At 39.5% G+C, this 18,257-nt stretch overlaps 1 long non-coding RNA gene across 1 annotated transcript in view; it reads left to right on the top strand.

Annotated features, from left to right (window-relative positions):
• The window catches only part of LOC123334382, a 47,537-nt gene extending 37,076 nt beyond the window's left edge, over nucleotides 1-10,461 (top strand). Inside the window, exon 3 of the long non-coding RNA XR_006552126.1 lies at nucleotides 10,403-10,461. This is a non-coding gene — a long non-coding RNA (uncharacterized LOC123334382). The remainder of the gene's footprint in view (nucleotides 1-10,402) is intronic.
• Nucleotides 10,462-18,257: the final 7,796 nt, after the last annotated feature.

Genomic DNA, 18,257 nt, shown 5'->3' with positions numbered 1-18,257 from the left:
GAGATCATTCTGTCATTTTTGAGATTGCATCCAAGTACTGCATTCGGACTCTTTTGTTGACCGTGATGGCTACTCCATTTCTTCTAAGGGATTCCTGCCCACAGTAGTAGATATAATGGTCATCTGAGTTAAATTCACCCATTCCAGTCCACCTTAGTTCACTGATTCCTAGAATGTTGATGTTCACTCTTGCCATCTCCTGTTGGACCACTTCCAATTTGCCTTGATTCATGGACCTAACATTCCAGGTTCCTATGCAATATTGCTCTTTACAGCATTGAACCCTGCTTCCATCACCAGTCCCATTCACAACTGGTTGTTCTTTTGCTTTGGCTCCATCCCTTCATTCTTGCTGGAGTTTTTTCTCCACTGATCTCCAGTAACATATTGGGCACCTACCGACCTGGGGAGTTCATCTTTCAGTGTCCTATGTTTTTGCCTTTTCATAATGTTCATGGGGTTCTTAAGGCAAGAAAACTGAAGTGGTTTTCCATTTCCTTCTCCAGTGGACCACATTCTGTCAGACCTCTCCACCATGGCCCAGCCATCTTGGGTGGCCCTATATAGGATGGCTCATAGTTTCACTGAGTTAGACAAGGCTGTTGTCTGTGTGATCAGATTGGCTAGTTGTGTGTCATTAATTCTTAGAGAAATGCAAATAAAAACTGCCACCTCATACTGCTCAGAATGGCCTTCATTAAAAAGTCTGAAAATAATAAATTCTGGGGATGGTGTAGAAAAAAGGGAACCCTCCTACACTGTTGGTAGGAATGTAAATTGGTACAGCCACTATGAAAAACAGTAAGGAGTTTCCTCAAAACAGCTAAAAAGAGAATTATCATATGACCCAGCAAGCCTACTCTTGGATATACAAGAGAAAATCATAATTCAAACAGATACATGCACCCTTATGTTCATAGCAGCATTAATTACAATAGCCAAGACATAGAAACAACCAAAAATTCCTCAACAAATGAATGTGTAGAGTACATATAGAAGATGTAGTACATATATACAATGGAATACTACTCAGCCATGAAAAGAATGAAATAATGCCAGTTGCAGCTACATGGATGGTCCTAGAGACCATCATAATGGGGCCATGAGGCTAATACTATTTGATGAATAATTTCTAAGCAAAACTGTTTTTCTCTTCTCCCTCAGTTTCTGGGAACTAAACTCAGCGTTTTTGGTTACTGATTAATGTGTGCAGGACTTCATGCTCTTTTGCTTGTTCCACTTATCTTAACCCCAGTCACAAGACTTTTCTTCATGCTTGCTTCTTTCCAGAATGGTTGATTTCAAGACGCTAGTTGGCTACCCACTTCATTTATTGGCAAATCAATAGATTTCTTTTTCCTTTCTTCTCAATATCTTGTTCTCATTATTCTCATCAGCATCAGGGACAAGGACAGAATTTTCAGTAACAATGTGTTTAGCACAGGGAACTCCACTCCATGTACTGTGGTGACCTACTGTTGGCACTTTATCATCAGGAAAACGGGGTGCTCATGTGCTGCTGATCCACACGTGAAACATTGCACAAAACTAAGTAAATGTTTTTATTTCACTTCTCGCTATATGCACATTGCATCAATACTTTGGCTTAGTGATAAGTAACGGAAGACTGAACTATGAGTTGCCCTGTATTTCCCTTTTCCTCTATGTCATCATTTCAGCCTATGCGGGTGGCTAATACGAGGAAGTATTAATAACAGACGTTAAGTTAGAATTTCATGGATTTCTTGGGCTTTCATGTTTAGAACATTACTGCTTTGTTTTAGCATTAGAAGCAAGTTCTGTACTCAATTTGAGTCTCACTGAAGTCCCACACATTGTGGGTCTACCAAAACTGTGCTTGTTGGGCATTGTGGATACTGTATGAGAATGAAGAAGAAATGAATGGTGACACTCAGATTGTGTGTATTTCCTTTGTGCAAGCTCATGCCCCATAGCCCCAGTGGACATACAGAAAACCCAGGTTCAAAGATAAAATGATTAAAAATTTAAAGATAGCAACAGGAAAGTAGACCCTTCTGAGTGGGGGTCCCTGTGTGACTGCACAGGTCACATGTCCGTGAACCTACCCAGTTTCTGGATCAACATCCAGAGATGTTAGCTCTGCAAAGGGAAAGACAGGGGCTGTGGGGAGGGAGAGTTAGAGAAGGGAAAATCCCCACATCCCAGAAGAACTGGATAATAATATAGCAAAAAATAATTCTGGTCCACCCCCAGCCTAGACAAATTAAGATGGTCAAATTGGCCAATATTTTGCCAGAGCATTCAAATGCTTTCTGGTCTTTCACAAAATAATAGTTTGTTGTCAATGCTATTTTCAGCCAATATACATTTAAATATAGTTTCCAAGCACAGGAAAATTTTCCAGTGCTTTACAATATAATCAGTGGCAGCAACTCTCTTCTATACTGGGTTGCCAGCTACACTGTGCTAAAATGTCAAATGCATAAACAAGACCCTCAGCATTTATATGAGGGATACACCCCAAGTCTCTAATATCCCTAACTAGAGAAAATGAAATGATCCTGGATGTTCCATAAATTATGTTCTGTGTGTATCTTCACACTACAAATTTATTGCCTTTTCTATTTTCACTAAGTCTATTTCTCATTCACTGGGTATTGCTGCATATTCTTAAAGAGGTACTACATTAAATAGTGAGTAGAAAAAACTGATTTATATTCACAATCAAGATGCATTAATCATGTGATTAAATTTCGTGCCTCAGAAAAATTGTAAATGACTACATACCCTAGGCTGACTAAAATGTGCTATGTGCTAAGTCGCTTCAGTTGTGTCCAACTCTTTGCAATTCCAGGGACTGTAGCCCTCCAGGCTCCTCTGTCCATGGGATTCTCTATACTGGAATACTGGAGTGGGTTTTCATCTCCTCCTCTAGGGGATCTTCCTGACCCAGGGATCAAACCCACATCTCTTACGTCTATCTACACTGGCAGGCAGGTTCTTTACCACTATAGCCACCGGGGAAGCTAACTAAAATGGCAATTGTTAAATCTTCAGATGCCGAGGACATACTTTTCTATGGCCATCAGACCTAAAATGTTTATAAACTCTTCCTAAGCAGCTTGCAAAAAGTAAAGAATATTTGTCACTGATAGGATTTGAGGCTTTTATAATAATTTTTGTAGGATCTACATTCTTTTTAAGTATGAGGCCTTTGATTCTGCAGAAATCCTAACTGATGCCTATAAGCTATTTTTTTTTAATTCTTTAAACTTTCATACTATTAATTTTTAACTGAGGTAAAGAAAAGCCCAAATAATAGAGCTATCAGTAAAATCACTGTTATGAACACTGTAAACATCATAGTGACGCTCTCTATTGATTTGCTTATTCCTTAGTTGAGCAACTGTTTTCCTAGCACTGTGGTACATGTGAGGAATGCACAATGACTAAGAGAGATGCGATGTGTGCTTTAAGGAGCTTAGGGATCGGTGAGGAAGATAAACCTTAAGCAATATACTGCCAGCAGAAGTACTTACCTCTGTGTGTCTGCATATGAATGTGAACGCATGGGCACATGTTGCATCAGATAGGTGAGGAATGGTAGGTAAAATTAAGGGGTACAAGTGGTGTCAGGGAAGGCCTAGAGGGAAAAGAAGGAGTCACAGGATGGGTCGGGAATCAAGAGTTGGAGATTTTTTCAGGCCAAGGTAACAGTGTGTGTAAAGCTATAGGTAGAAGGCCTTTTAAGGCACACTAAGAATGTTGGACTTCATTGCAGGCCATGGGAGCTCAGAAAGTCATCTCAGAGGAGGTGGTACCATAAACATACTAGGTCTTGCAAAATGGGGACATAACAAGTATATATTTGTAGTTCAACATAATGAATTGGGCCAAAGCTCACAAAGCCAGGAGTCTATCCTAGAAGAGCTTCCAAAACCTGTGTTCCTTGACGTCTTTCTAAACTAGAGCAAATATCAACTGCTTGTTCTTAAGAGAGCACTTTATGCCACATATTAAGTTTAATTACCTGAGACCTATAAAAACATTTAGACTGAGGAAAAAAAAACTTAATCAGATTACTTTACTAATATATTGTGAGTTATAAGCTACAGATGTAAAGTGAAACAGCAAATTGGCTTAATTAATATTCTCCCAGATAATAGACATTAAAATTAACTGAATAAAGGCCAAACAACAAGCCATAATTCTTAGGATCTAATCTCCTAGGAGAAGGTTGCACTAAAAGAAAGATCTGGGAAGAGTCACTGGGATGTCAAATGTCTGCATCTTGGCTCCTTGGGGTATAATGCCATCTTCAATAGGGTTTGTTAAGTTCTTTCACTTTAGAGTCTTTTTCAGTATACCTGTTATTTAGTTATTATTCTCAACCAGGTTCTGATGGATGTTAATGTAAGGAAGGTGGGCATCAGCTCTCTCAGTTAAAATCAGTAGGATCTTTCAGTTATAATACCACTCAAATTTGGAGAAGGAAATAGCAACCCACTGCATTATTCTTGCCTGGAGAACCTGCGAACAGAGGAGCCTGGAGGGCTACAGTCTATAGGATCTCAAGGAGTCAGATACGACTGAAGCAACTTAGCACTCATGAGGGCACCACGCTATTTAGCTCCAAATTAGCCTCTATATGCTCTGCTGGTGTTGCTTTTGACTATTTAAGCATATCTTTCTCATAACTGCTATAAGTCTGGACAATGCCCAGAATGACATACATGGATTAATTTAAGAGACCCTGCCCAACCACTGCAGCCACTTCTGAATAATGTAGTCTGCTTACAGTTGCTTCTTGATCACATGACCATGCAAAGCGCAGAACTGGATCAGGTTCACTATTTCCAGGCCCAGGTGAAAGTATAACAGTAAAGTACTGTAGTAACCACAGCAGCGGGTCTTCAGAAATCATTTCCAGCAAAAACTTTGATACTGATTTTAGCTAATTAAAATGTCATAGTTTAAATTTTAGTTTATAATTGAAAAAATTGGTAAATGAATTCTTTTATTGGACTCCAACAAATTAATTGACTATTTAACAATAGATTCTGAAATAAAATTTGATTTGTGAATTCTTTATTTCACACCAGGATGGTAAGCATAGTCAACATTTTGTTAAGATTTCAATAGAAAGTATGTTTAAATGCTGTCTTTATGATGATCAGTCTGAAAAAGACAATTCAAGCTTTGCTAATCGTTCTTACTTGCTACAGGGTTTAGCCTTTTAAAAGAGTCAGAAAAAAAAGTCTATCTACTTTATTATCTGTTATGATTTCTACTGAACTCTTTTGCAAGATTTTATTAGTCCAATCTCAGGAGATGCTCTCAGAATAACATTTTCATGAAAACAGAGTTCCTTGGTCAAATACTAATAAGTCAGGGAAAGACTATTAATGAAGTTATGTCAGTCTTTGGATAGTCACAACGGATAGTAGCATGGCAAAACCACTGAGAAGCCCTATAGTGAAGAAATTTATGTCATTCCATTTCACCCATCAGTTCAGTTCAGTTCAGTCGCTCAGTCATGTCTGACTCTTTGCGACCCCATGAATCGCACACGCCAGGCCTCCCTGTCCATGACCAACTCCAAACTCACGTCCATCGAGTTGGTGATGCCATCCAGCCATCTCATCCTCTGTTGTCCCCTTCTCCTCCTGCCCCCAATCCCTCCCAGCATCCGAGTCTTTTCCAATGAGTCAACTCTTTGCATGAGGTGGCCAAAGTAGTGGAGTTTCAGCTTTAGCATCATTCCTTCCAAAGAAATCCCAGGACTGATCTCCTTCAGAATGGACTGGTTGGATCTCCTTGCAGTCCAAGGGACTCTCAAGAGTCTTCTCCAACACCACAGTTCAAAAGCATCAATTCTTTGGTGCTCAGCTTCTTCACAGTCCAACTCTCATATCCATACATGACCACAGGAAAAACCATAGCCTTGACTAGACGGACCTTTGTTGGCAAAGTAATGTCTCTGCTTTTGAATATGCTATCTAGGTTGGTCATAACTTTCCTTCCAAGGAGTAAGCGTCTTTTAATTTCATGGCTGCCGTCACCATCTGCAGTGATTTTGGAGCCCCCAAAAATAAAGTCTGACACTGTTTCCACTGTTTCTCCATCTATTTGCCATGAAGTGATGGGACCAGATGCCATGATCTTAGTTTTCTGAATATTGAGCTTTAAGCCAACTTTTTCACTCTCCTCTTTCACTTTGATCAAGAGGCTTTTTAGTTCCTCTTCACTTTCTGCCATAAGGGTGGTGTCATCTGCATATATGAGGTTATTGATATTTCTCCCGGCAGTCTTGATTCTTGTGTTTCTTCCAGCCCAGCGTTTCTCATGATGTACTCTGCATATAAGTTAAATAAGCAGGGTGACAATATACAACCTTAACGTACTCCTTTTCCTATTTGGAACCAGTCTGTTGTTCAATGTCCAGTTCTAACTGCTCTTTCCTGATCTGCATATAGGTTTCTCAAGAGGCAGGTCAGGTGGTCTGGTATTCCCATCTCTTTCAGCATTTTCCACAGTTTATTGTGATCCATAGATGCCCCAAAACCCTGTGACCACAAAACCCTATTTTCAAATACCAGCTGTTAGCATCCTGTGGAACAGTGGTCCATGGAATGTCCTTTGGAAAGGATGTGTCTGAGCAAGGAGACATCCAACAAAGCCAAGATACTTTCTGTCAGCTTTAAATATCACACTCCAATTGCACCCATTCAATGACCTAAATATTAAGTCATTCTAAAGGTATACATTCTTAACATTCACTACGGTTCTAGTTACTGAATATAAGAACTATTATCAACACTGCATCTACCATTAGGAGCTTCTAGTATTCTTGGAAAGTAGAGATCTATCTTCTTGAAGGAAGTTACACAGAAAGGTCACATGTGATTATGTAAAAATTAGTGAGGCAGAAATAAGCCCTATGGGAGTTGAAAAGGGGAGGGCAACAGAATGCACATTATCCACTTTTAGAGACAATGGCAAAACATACACATGCTTTGTTCCCTTCTGCCTGTCATTTCTTTCTTCCTTTCCCAGAGACACTGAGAATACAAAATGTGTTATTTGTTCTATGCCCACAGCTTGGCAGGCTGGGATCCCTCCATTGTAAGCCAAAATACATTCAGTGTCAGAGTTTATTGTCAAGAAGTCACAGATCTTAGAGGCAGGGTAGAAGGAAACTCATGCCCTCTTCTAAGCCTGGTGCTCCCTTACCAGCCCCTCCAAAGTCTCCTTGTTTCCATCCTGGCCCCCTTACTCACAGTTTCCAGACAGAAGCCAAAATCATTCTTTTCAGATGTATATTTGACCAGGTCTTTTTCCAATTGCTTCCCATCACTGGCTATCAAACCGTGGTGACAACCTCCAGATACCTCCCCTCTGTGCCTCTGACCACTCTCCTGGCCCCCTGAACTCCAGCCTCAAGGGATCTCCATGCCCTTCCCTCCTCAGAGCCTCTGTACTTGCTGTCCCTTTTCCCATGGAATTTCCCCTCATGTCTCATGTCTTTGCTTATCTGCTATCTCCTCTGAGAGGCTGCTCAGGCCTTCATCTAAGATAGCAGCATCATCTCCCACCTCACTCCCACTGCATCCTTCATTCCCTTCACCCTTTTCACTTTGTTCTTCAATAGACTTATTGCTATTTTTATTCATTTATTTATTTTTGGCTGCACCCCATGGCATGAGGGACCTTAGTTTTCCCACCACGGATCAAACAGTGTGGACCCTCTGCACTGGAAGGCAGAATCTTAACCAGTGGACCACCAGGGAAATCCCAGCTTATTGCTATCTTTTTAAATATTTATATATCTACTTGTTTACCTCTTTATGTGCAAGGGCATTATTCTGTATTTATGCTTTTGCAGGGCATATTTTCAGTTCAGTTCAGTCGCCCAGTCATGTCTGACTCTTTGCGACCCCATGAATCGCACACACCAGGCCTCCCTGTCCATCACCATCTCCTGGAATTCACTCAGACTCACGTCCATCGAGTCAGTGATGCCATCCAGCCATCTCATCCTCTGTTGTCCCCTTCTCCTCCTGCCCCCAATCCCTCCCAGCATCAGAGTCTTTTCCAATGAGTCAACTCTTCACATGAGGTGGCCAAACTACTGGAGTTTCAGCTTTAGCATCATTCCTTCCAAAGAAATCCCAGGACTGATCTCTTTCAGAATGGACTGGTTGGATCTCCTTGCAGTCCAAGGGACTCTCAAGAGTCTTCTCCAACACCACAGTTCAAAAGCATCAATTCTTCAGTGCTCAGCTTTCTTCACAGTCCAACTCTCACATCCATACATGACCACTGGAAAAACCACAGCCTTGACCAGACGGACCTTTATTGGCAAAGTAATGTCTCTGCTTTTGAATATGCTATCTAGGTTGGTCATAACTTTCCTTCCAAGGAGTAAGCGTCTTTTAATTTCATGGTTACAATCACCATCTGCAGTGATTTTGGAGCCCCCAAAAATAAAGTCTGACACTGTTTCCACTGTTTCCCCATCTATTTGCCATGAAGTGATGGGACCGGATGCCATGATCTTAGTTTTCTGAATGTTGAGCTTTAAGCCAACTTTTTCACTCTCCACTTTCACTTTCATCAAGAGGTATATTTTAAGCACCCCATAAAAGTTTATTGAATGAATGAGTCAATCACTGAATGATTGGATGATAAATTTGCATAAGAATAAACCTGCAGAGTACAATAAATTTACAGTAGAATTTGTGTTAAAGAATAGCTAAGTGAATTAGAAAATATACACTTTCTCATCAAAATCCAGCAGTTGACTAAGTTTTGTGGTGGCATGAAAACTTCAAGAACTTGTTCTGGAGAGAGTCTGGCAATTTATAGTTGGATGGCCTTGCATCAGTTACTCAGTCTCTATGTGTCTCAGGTTTTTGTTTGTTTTTTTTTTTTTTTTCTGTAAAAAAGGAACAGCAATAACTACCTTGCAGTTTATTGTGAGGATTAAATGAGATAATGTCTATGAAACCCATATGCCAAGTACTTTTCACAATGGATCATAAGTACTATTAATTTCCAGAAGCCTGTTTTATAGTTTCCTTAAACAGAAAGATATCTTTTACTAGTTCTTAGTGAAAATCCTTTGGCCTGCTAGCACATGAGAAAAATAATCAGCTATTCATGAAAGGCACGGTAATTACCATCCAAATAAATATTTTAGATTATTGTTTTAAACTATCTAGACAAAAAATCCTCAACATTCTGAACATGTAAATATATGACACATCCCTTTTCCATGGATGTTTTTGACTTCTTGGAGATTTCTTAGTTTTCTAGGAGAAAGCTATATGAAGAGTTGGGTTGTTCTTGATAACTTTGATTTTTAAATAGTTTAAGACCGAAGAACTTGAAAAATAGTACAGTTTCCATGTAACCGTCATTGCACTTCCATCAATGATTATATCTTCATAACCATAGTGTAGTCTCAAAAATGAAGAAATTAACATTAATGTGTCTGAGTTATGGTGCAATTCCATTACCTCAGATACAAATCTAATTTGAATTCACATGAAGGATTTTTTAAACTTAGGGTTAGGAGCTAATTAGGATCATATCTTGGCTCCATTAATCAAGCAAATGAGATATACATATTAGTGTATGAAAACCATAAATTATAAAATTTCTTTCATTTTCAAAGAATTTCAGAATTTAAAAAGCTCTAAGTTCCAGCCTACCTAGAAGTCTGGTATACTAGTCTGTAAAAGCAAAACACAAAAGCCCTTCACAATTTCAAAGGGATGTAGACAAGAGAATCCTTGATTTTAATCTCTAAGGTCAAAGCCTTTCTTCCCTTGAAAAATGAATTCCTCCTTTTCTATCAGTTCTGGATATTGCTATTCATTAGTATTAGAGGGGAAATAAAGCTGAAAGCGGGCCCAGAGTTGAAGAAGCATTTCAACTCCAGCTAGATGATTATTATGGGAGAACTGTACAGGATACCCCAAATATGGATGGAGGGAAGCCATTCCTTGTGCCTAGGGAGGGCCTGCCTGTTTCAGGTGAAGCGTTGTCACAAGTGCTCCCTCAGCCTGTGCAGATGCAGAATCCACCTCCCTCCAGCTGGACACACACACGGGAACACATCCCAGCTGTCCTTCACCCAGACTGAATTCCCCTTGATCCATAGCCTCCCTGCCCATGATCTCTGCTTTTGGAAAGGCTGCATTAGAGCAACAAGACATCTCCCAGATCTGAATGTGAGCAAATTAGCAGCAAGTTAAATTAGTCAATTTGATGCAGCAGAAAGAGGTACAAAATTTTTTGAAAGGAAAAAAAATTTTTTAATTAAAAACACAAAATGAACTATAGGTGAAGCACTGACATGTTTTTGTTTATTAACTAAATGCTTCCTGCTTTTCTCTTTTGTATAATACTACAGAGGATGAGATGGCTGGATGGCATCGCCGACTCGATGGACGTGAGTTTGAGTGAACTCCGGGAGTTGGTGATGGACAGGGAGGCCTGGCGTGCTGCAATTCATGGGGCCGCAAAGAGTCGGACATGACTGAGCGACTGAACTGGACTGAACTGAACCCCTCAGGGTAGTCCTCTTGGAATATCAAAACGTGGCTTGAAATATGCCAGGATTGAGATACCACTCTGTAATTAGAGTGTCTGGGGACTGAGAGCATAGTTTTTTGTTTCAGTCTACCATGGCTGAAACTTTAGTTGTTTATAAGATTTTTCCAAAGTGTGATAATCTTTTTCCAGAGAATAAAATAGATTGAACATGGGAAATTATGTCCAAGTATTTCTTTCTTTCCTTAACACATACAATAGACAAAGAAAGAGCACAGATTTTGGAATCAAAAGACATGGGTTTAGTCCTAGACCCATAATTTACCAAATGTATAAGCTTGGGCAAATCTTACCCTGTTTCCTCATCCATAAAATGGGTGATATGATAATAACAGGATTTTATAAATAGCTGGGGTTGTTTGGAGAATCAAATAAGATTAGATATGTGAAAATCCTTTGCAAATGAAAGAGTGCTACAGGTATGCTGCTGTTGCTATGTCACCTGGAAGAAATATCTGGTCAAAAATCCTATTTAAATCCATCAGTGTATTTTTATAGCAGAATTTTGATTTAATAGATAATATTCTCTTTTTCCTCCTTTTTATATAGAAAATGGATGGAAGTCATTTTTTCTTCATAAAGTTCTACTTAAATCTTAATAGTTTCTCTTCCTGAAGTTCACGATATCTATAGTGTTATTTTTATCTTCATGAATATTCTTTATAAAACTATTCCCCGAATCTTACCATTGTGGAAAATCTGGAGGGAAAACCTAAAGCCATCCTGCAAGAGAGTTTTCATAAGTCTTCATGGTAATGAGAAAAATAACCACAACTTGGTGAGCTAAATTAATTAAATTTACATGACTGTCATTTATCCTGAGATTATGTCCTTCTTACATTATTTAGTGTAAAAATCCTCTTTCTCTTGTGAAATGATGGTGATAGTGGATGGCAACTGTTTTGTTTGTTTTCAATGTCCTTACTCTGCAAAATAAAAAGTTGGCTACCCTACGTCAGGCCCCAATTATTTTTTGAAATTGGACTGGCCCCTGACATGCCAGTCTCTGGGAACCCTTGGCCTAGAAGGTTAATTGGAGATGGCAGGGATGGCGGTGGGGAAGCCAGTTCAGCTGCTTGTGTTTTGCTCCCTTCCTCAGAGCCTGCGGGGTCCACTGCCCCACATCCGGGCTGTCGCCAGTCCCTGGCTGTGTATCTATGCCCCAGCCCCCCTGACTCCTCATCCCTGTCCGCTTCACTCTTGCAGCCCCTCCTAGCTGGCGTCATCCTTCCAGACACAGCTCCCTAAGTTTGCCATGTGCAGTGACCCTGTGTTGACCCCGAGCCATGATACAAACTATGGGATTGTAATGAATCTCTAATTACCCACAGTACCTCCATGAATCGTCAGCCCTGCTGCTTAGCTATATTCCTCACCAATTTGGTCATTACCAAGCGTTCAGAATGCAGCCAAAGCCTGTGCCCGGAAGCTGGGAGCCCCACAGTCTCTGCCAAATGAGGCTGGCTCTGCAGGCTTCTGGGAATGACAGGATGATTTCCTCCCTTGTTATGAATCAGAGAGGGTGTTTGCACATGAATCATTTGGCTCTACATGGGGACCTTGTCCTGACTTTTATTTATTCCAGCAGGTCAGACTGAGCGAATGCTCAGGAACTTGGGGAGACGTTTAATCTCATGTGATAATTCCAAAACTCCACATCTTATGTTCAAGCCTAAAAGAGATATTGTCTATACTTAATAAAGTGACAGCAGCAAGTCTTGCTTGATTTTCCTGCAGAAAATGTCATATCTTAGTTGTGGGGCAAATAGCTTCATAATAAGACAGTAATAGTAGCTCCTCCGTGTATGTGCCAGGCATTGTGCTAGAGGTTTATATATTTTATGTCTAATAACAAGAACAAAAAACAAACAAACAACAACAAAGACATTTTACAAACAAGGAAACTGAGGCTAGAGTGTTTAAGTAAAGGTTAAGTTTCCAAGTCATATGTTCTTTAGGAGCATCTAATAGTTGGAACTGAAGAGAAATGACTAGTCTTAAAAGGGTAGATGGGCTTCCCTGGTGGCTCAGATGGTAAAGAAGCTGCTTGCAATACAAAAGACCTGGGTTTGATCCCTGGGTTGAGAAGATACCCTGGAGGAAGGCATAGCAACCCACTCTAGTATTCTTGCCTAGAGAATCCCACAGAGGAGCCTGGCAGGCTACAGTCCATGGAGTTGAAAAGAGTCAGACATGACTGAGCGACTAAGCACAAAGGGTAGATGGATTTTTGATTCACTATTAGATTCCATATGAAGAATTACTCCTATTTTTCAAAATAACTCATAGAACTTCTTTTTTTAAGATTAAATGATAAAATCAGCAGGAAAATAAAACTTGAGAAAAATTAGCAAAACACTTGAGAAATTGTTGTACTAACTCAAGAAATCAACTCAAAATATCCATGGCACAAATGTTAAATATTCTCTTCAGTATTTAAATTTCCTTTTGCCTGTGTCAGGTACTGGGAAAATAAAGATGAGTTAGATAGTTCCTGCCTTCAAGAGGCTCAGAGATCGTTATGGTTGATGTTCTTATTTCCTACTTAATATAGTGTTAAATGTCATATTTATTTTATTTATTTATTTGTTTTTGGTTGCGCCTCACAGTTTGCTAGGTCTTAGTTCCTTGACCAAGGATGGGACCCGTGCTCACAGCAGCGAAATCATGCAGTCTTAACCACTGGACTGCCAGGAAATTCCCTTTTATTTTTTTAATTAATTAATTAATTTTTTAACATTATATTCATAAAGTACCATAATCAAAAAAGCTTTAGAGTAAGTCACTAATATTTCTCTGGCTTTCTAAATGCAAAACTTGTCATAGCATAAATGACATCATACTGTTCAACTTGTGTGGGTGGAGAATGTTTATTCACAGTTGATAACCCAGGTTATGTCCAATAACCTGTGCGAAAAAAAATGTTCAAGAAATAAGTGTTTGTGTTTGGGGGTTGTATCTTAAAAAAATGGAAATGAATAAGCCATTGGAAATGGTTGTAGACAACATTCCTGAGGCCAGCCTGTTTTCCTAGCTTCAGGAGATGTTTTTAATACACTGTGCCTTACAGTCCAATTAATTTCTTGAATTTGCATTTTTGTTGTACAGGGAAGCTTTGTGGTCAAGATAGTAGTAATACTCTGTTCTTAGGGGCTACAGAATGTAACTTTCATTTTGGGGAGCATTTTCTTAATTTAAACCCATTGTTTCTAAACCCAGAGTCTCTGACTCATGCTATCTCTCACCTCGCCAATAAGCCAACAGAAGTTTTGAGCTAGTAGGAAATTTGCAGATAGCTAACATTCTAACTTTACAGGTAAAGAAAATGACATACAGAGGATTGAAGTGGTTTTAAAGACGCACTGGCATACTGTACTCAGGATAAGCAGTCTGCATTACCCTATTTTTGAAGGTTTGTTCTGGCTGTGGTATTTCCCATATGTCTCCACAAACTTGACTACAGTCTCATCTATTGAAAGGAAAACTATTTTTTCAGGAAGTCTCTTAGTATTTTGACAATATGGATCCAAACAAAAGGCTAATTTAGGACATGTCTTCATAGATTGAATACAGAGTCCCTAAAATTTGCGAAGTATTACAATTAATAATAATGCCATTTACTGAGTATATTTTATGTCATATATTTTATATATACATATATGCCTTTTTATGCCATGTATCACTCATCTAGAGTGTATTATGAATTCCATTTTACAAAATAAACAAGTAATGTGCCGAGAGTCTCCACAACTTGTAAATAAAATCAGCCTTTTCCACTTGCCTCTAAAGCTCACACTCCTCTATCACCCCAATATATGAACACAAGTGCCAAAATCAGAAGGGGAAGAGTAGTCTCACCCCATTTTCACTGTATCATGAGTTTAAGATTGGGAGGAAGTTTAGTCAAAACATCCTTAATCAAGTCTCTACAGGGAAGGAGATTCACCATGGACCATGGTTGGTCTCCTCTGTCTCATCACAGTCACTGAGTCACCCAGGAGTGGATGGTACCACGGTACTCCACTGGTCACCCAGAGCCAATCTTCCACTGCCACTGGCTCCATGCTGGGAACTGGGGGTGCTGGTCACTATTCCTGCTCCCACCTCCATCTCCAGAGCAATCTTTGCAAAGCTGTTTCCCAGGCCACCAAAGCCTCTTCAGGCTGCTGTGGCCATATTATCCCATGGCCATCATTTTACTCCAAGGCCAAACTTGCCTGTTATTCCAGGTATCTCTTGACTTCCTACTTTTGCATTCTAGTCCCCTATGATGAAAAGGACATCTTTTTTTTTGGTGTTAGTTCTAGGAGGTCTTGTAGGTCTTAAGTAGAGACATCACTTTGCTAACAAAGATTAGCATAGTCAAAGCTATGGTTTTTCCAGAGTCATGTAAGGATGTGAGAGTTGGACTACAAAGAAAGCTGAGTGCTGAAGAATTGATGCTTTCTAACTGTGGTGCTGGAGAAGACTCTTGAGAGTCCCTTGGACAGGAAGGAGATCAAATCAGTCAATCCTAAAGGGAATCAGCCCTGAATATTCATTAGAAGGACTGATGATGAAGCTGAACATCCAATACTTTGGCCATCTGATGTGAAGAGCCGACTCACTGGAAAAGACCCTGATGCTGGGAAAGATTGAAGGCAGGAGGAGAAGGGGGTGACAGAGGATGAGTTGGTTGGGTGGCATCACTGATTCAATGGACATGAGTTTGAGCAAACTCAGGGAGATAGTAAAGGACAGGGAAGCCTAGAATGCTACAGTTCATATGGTTGCAAAGAGTCATACATGACTTAGCTACTGAACAACAACAACAACCAGTTCTAGAAGGAAGAAACACCTCCAGTCTCACATCCAGATCAGCCTCAAGGAATAAGGAGTAAGTACTTAGTAGGGGGACATTTCTAGGCAATTATTTGCTTTAGCAAGATTCTTGACTGCTATTATTTCATTTCTACTTGACAGCTGGAACCTAACTACAGAAAGCACTTATAAAATTCACACATACAGCAAAGAGAGCTAAAGAGGATTGGCTGTTCCATTTTTAGTCCCTCCAGCACTGACATGGAGGTGAAGGAAAGAGACAATGGGCCTTACTACAACTCTGCTGGAAAAACCAAAGAATACAACTACATTGTTAAATAAGTCAGGTAACTGTCTCAAACAAGGCAGCTGACAAGAATGAGCCAACAGAATAGACATGCGTGAATTTGGTCCTAGTCACACAGTTGTGTGCAAAGTTCTATAAGACTTCTGAGGATTCTCCTGTGTCGTCCAGTACCTTGCACTCATCCATAAATACCTTTAAAAGGAGAAATGGACAAATCTCCATATGTAGAGGAGATCTAATTGTGATAATAATAGTAGTGATAACCAAAACTTGCACAAAATGTGCCTGCTTAAAAACTTTCCCAGACAATATTGTGGTGTGCTTAAGCTTTTGGCCTCTGGAGTCAGATTTCCCATTCTGGAATCCCAGCTCCATCATTTCCAATTGTGTGACTGTGGATGCATTCCTAAACCTCTTGAAGCTGTTTAAGTTTCTCCTGTAACATCAGGATAATAATAATACCTATTTCATGAAGTAATTGTGAGGATTAAATGAATTTACATGTGAAATACTTTGGAAAGTGAATAGCTAGTGTGCAGTAAATGTTGTTCTTACAGGTTTTGTGTTTTGTTTCAAATAACCTTTTATCAAAGCTAATACATAGTGGAGCCAAGACTTGAACAAGAGGGAAAATAGACACTTTTCACTGAATGTTTACTTTTTTTAACAAGACTATGAAGTCTCCGGTGTGCTGGTGTTAGTCTGAGTGTGAACATGGAAGTCACTCTGCAAAGCCAGGAGATTATGGTTGCATCAGTAATGCCCTCATTTTACTCCAGCGTTTGGGAGTTGGACTGTCAGCTAATATCTCCTCTAGGGGGTCTCACTGTAACTATCGTTCACAGTCCAGCTGCAAAATTAGGAGGAATTAATTTTGACATGCTTCCCGCCATTTGATACTTGCAGCCCATTTTGTAACCTTCTTGTTACCCTCTACCCCCCTGCTGGGACCTAGATAGATGACAAGCTTTTCTTCCACTGAACATGTTTTTCCAAATTAAAGGAGTAACAGATTAAGTGATAAGAAAAGAACTCAAAGAAATTTTTCACCTTTTCCTCAATCCATCCCTGTGATAAAGCTACAGTAGTTGCTTTGATCTTTGAAAGACTAACAGAAATGAGGGAATAATGATATCTTCCAGCACATGCTCTTTTGTATGAAAAAAACCAACTAGTAAAGTTTTGCATGAAAACATTACAAACACACAAAAAGTGCAGATGGAGTCACTACGATAAGGTGGCTTTCTGAGAACCTCCCCATCCATTTCTTTCATAAATTGACCATTGTCTCAGATCTCCCTTATCAGGTCAGGAACCTGATTTTTTCAGCACACTAAAAAGGAAACTGTTTCTGAAGGGTGAATGCATATGAACTAAATTTTAAAGGACTAGAGAAAAAACCAAAATGTCAAAATACTAATCTATTCCACACAAGTACATAGTTTAATGAATGCCTAGGTATTGGTAACACAATGGTGATTCTAAGAGCTCCAGATAAAATTTCTATCCTCATAAATCTTATATTCCAAATGAAGGAGACAGATAACAAAAATATATGTCTATAAATTGATTGAATGAAAATAGTAGTAAGTGTTACAAAGAAAAAATAAAGCAGGGAAAAAACAAAGGGTTGAGATCTACTTAAGAGAGCTCTACTTAAATCGAGTGCACAATGAAGATGTTTCCAAGGGGATGATATTTGATCAAAGACTATAATGAAATAAGGAAGCAAGCCAAATGGACATGAGACTAGTGTTCAAACAAAGGAAAGGCCTTGTGAAGGGAACATGCGTGACATGTTTGAGAAACAGGAGACCAATGTGACTCGAGTTCAATGGCAAGGAGGAGAATAGTAAGATGATTTGGGAGAGGCAGTCAAGGGCAAGATCACAAAGGTTCTTAAGGTTATAAGGACATGATAATGAATTTTGGATCTTATACTACTAATGTGATAGAAGCTATTAGAGTATTTTGAAGAGGAAAGTGATATGCTCATATTTTTTCTTTAAAAGATCACTGTAGCTGAGAACATGGAGTTCTTAGCCATAATGAAGAACTGGCTAAAGAGGGACCTAAGTGGCAATATGGAAGCAAGATAGGTACCTACCGTGGGGCCAAGTTAGAGATGATGGTACTTTGAAGCAGAGCAGAAAAAGCTAAACAAGGTAATAAATGTGGGGGATATGGAATTTTTTTTGAAGAATGCACTCAAATACTGGCCTGATCAGTAAGTGAATAGAGATGCATATTTGGGTAAAAACAGACAATCAAGACTTTGGTTTTGGACATGATGAGTTTAGCATTCCTATCAGACTTTAAAAGCAGATTTTGAGTAGGCAGTTGTATAAATAGTCTGTAGTCTCCCTGTCAAAATGGTAACCCATTCCAGTATTCTTGCCTGGGAAATCCCACAGACAGAGGAGCCTGTCAGGCTACAATCCATGGGGTCACAAAAAAGCCAGACACAATTTAGTGACTGCACAACAACAAAGTCTCTTATCAAGAGAGGAGAGGCTGGGTTTGAAGATAAAATTTTGACGGTCATCAG

Source organism: Bubalus bubalis, chromosome 1 (genome assembly GCF_019923935.1).
Source record: "Bubalus bubalis isolate 160015118507 breed Murrah chromosome 1, NDDB_SH_1, whole genome shotgun sequence".
Lineage (NCBI taxonomy): Eukaryota > Metazoa > Chordata > Mammalia > Artiodactyla > Bovidae > Bubalus > Bubalus bubalis.
Note: the sequence above shows the minus strand (reverse complement) of the source record. Positions and strands in the feature narration are given on the sequence as shown.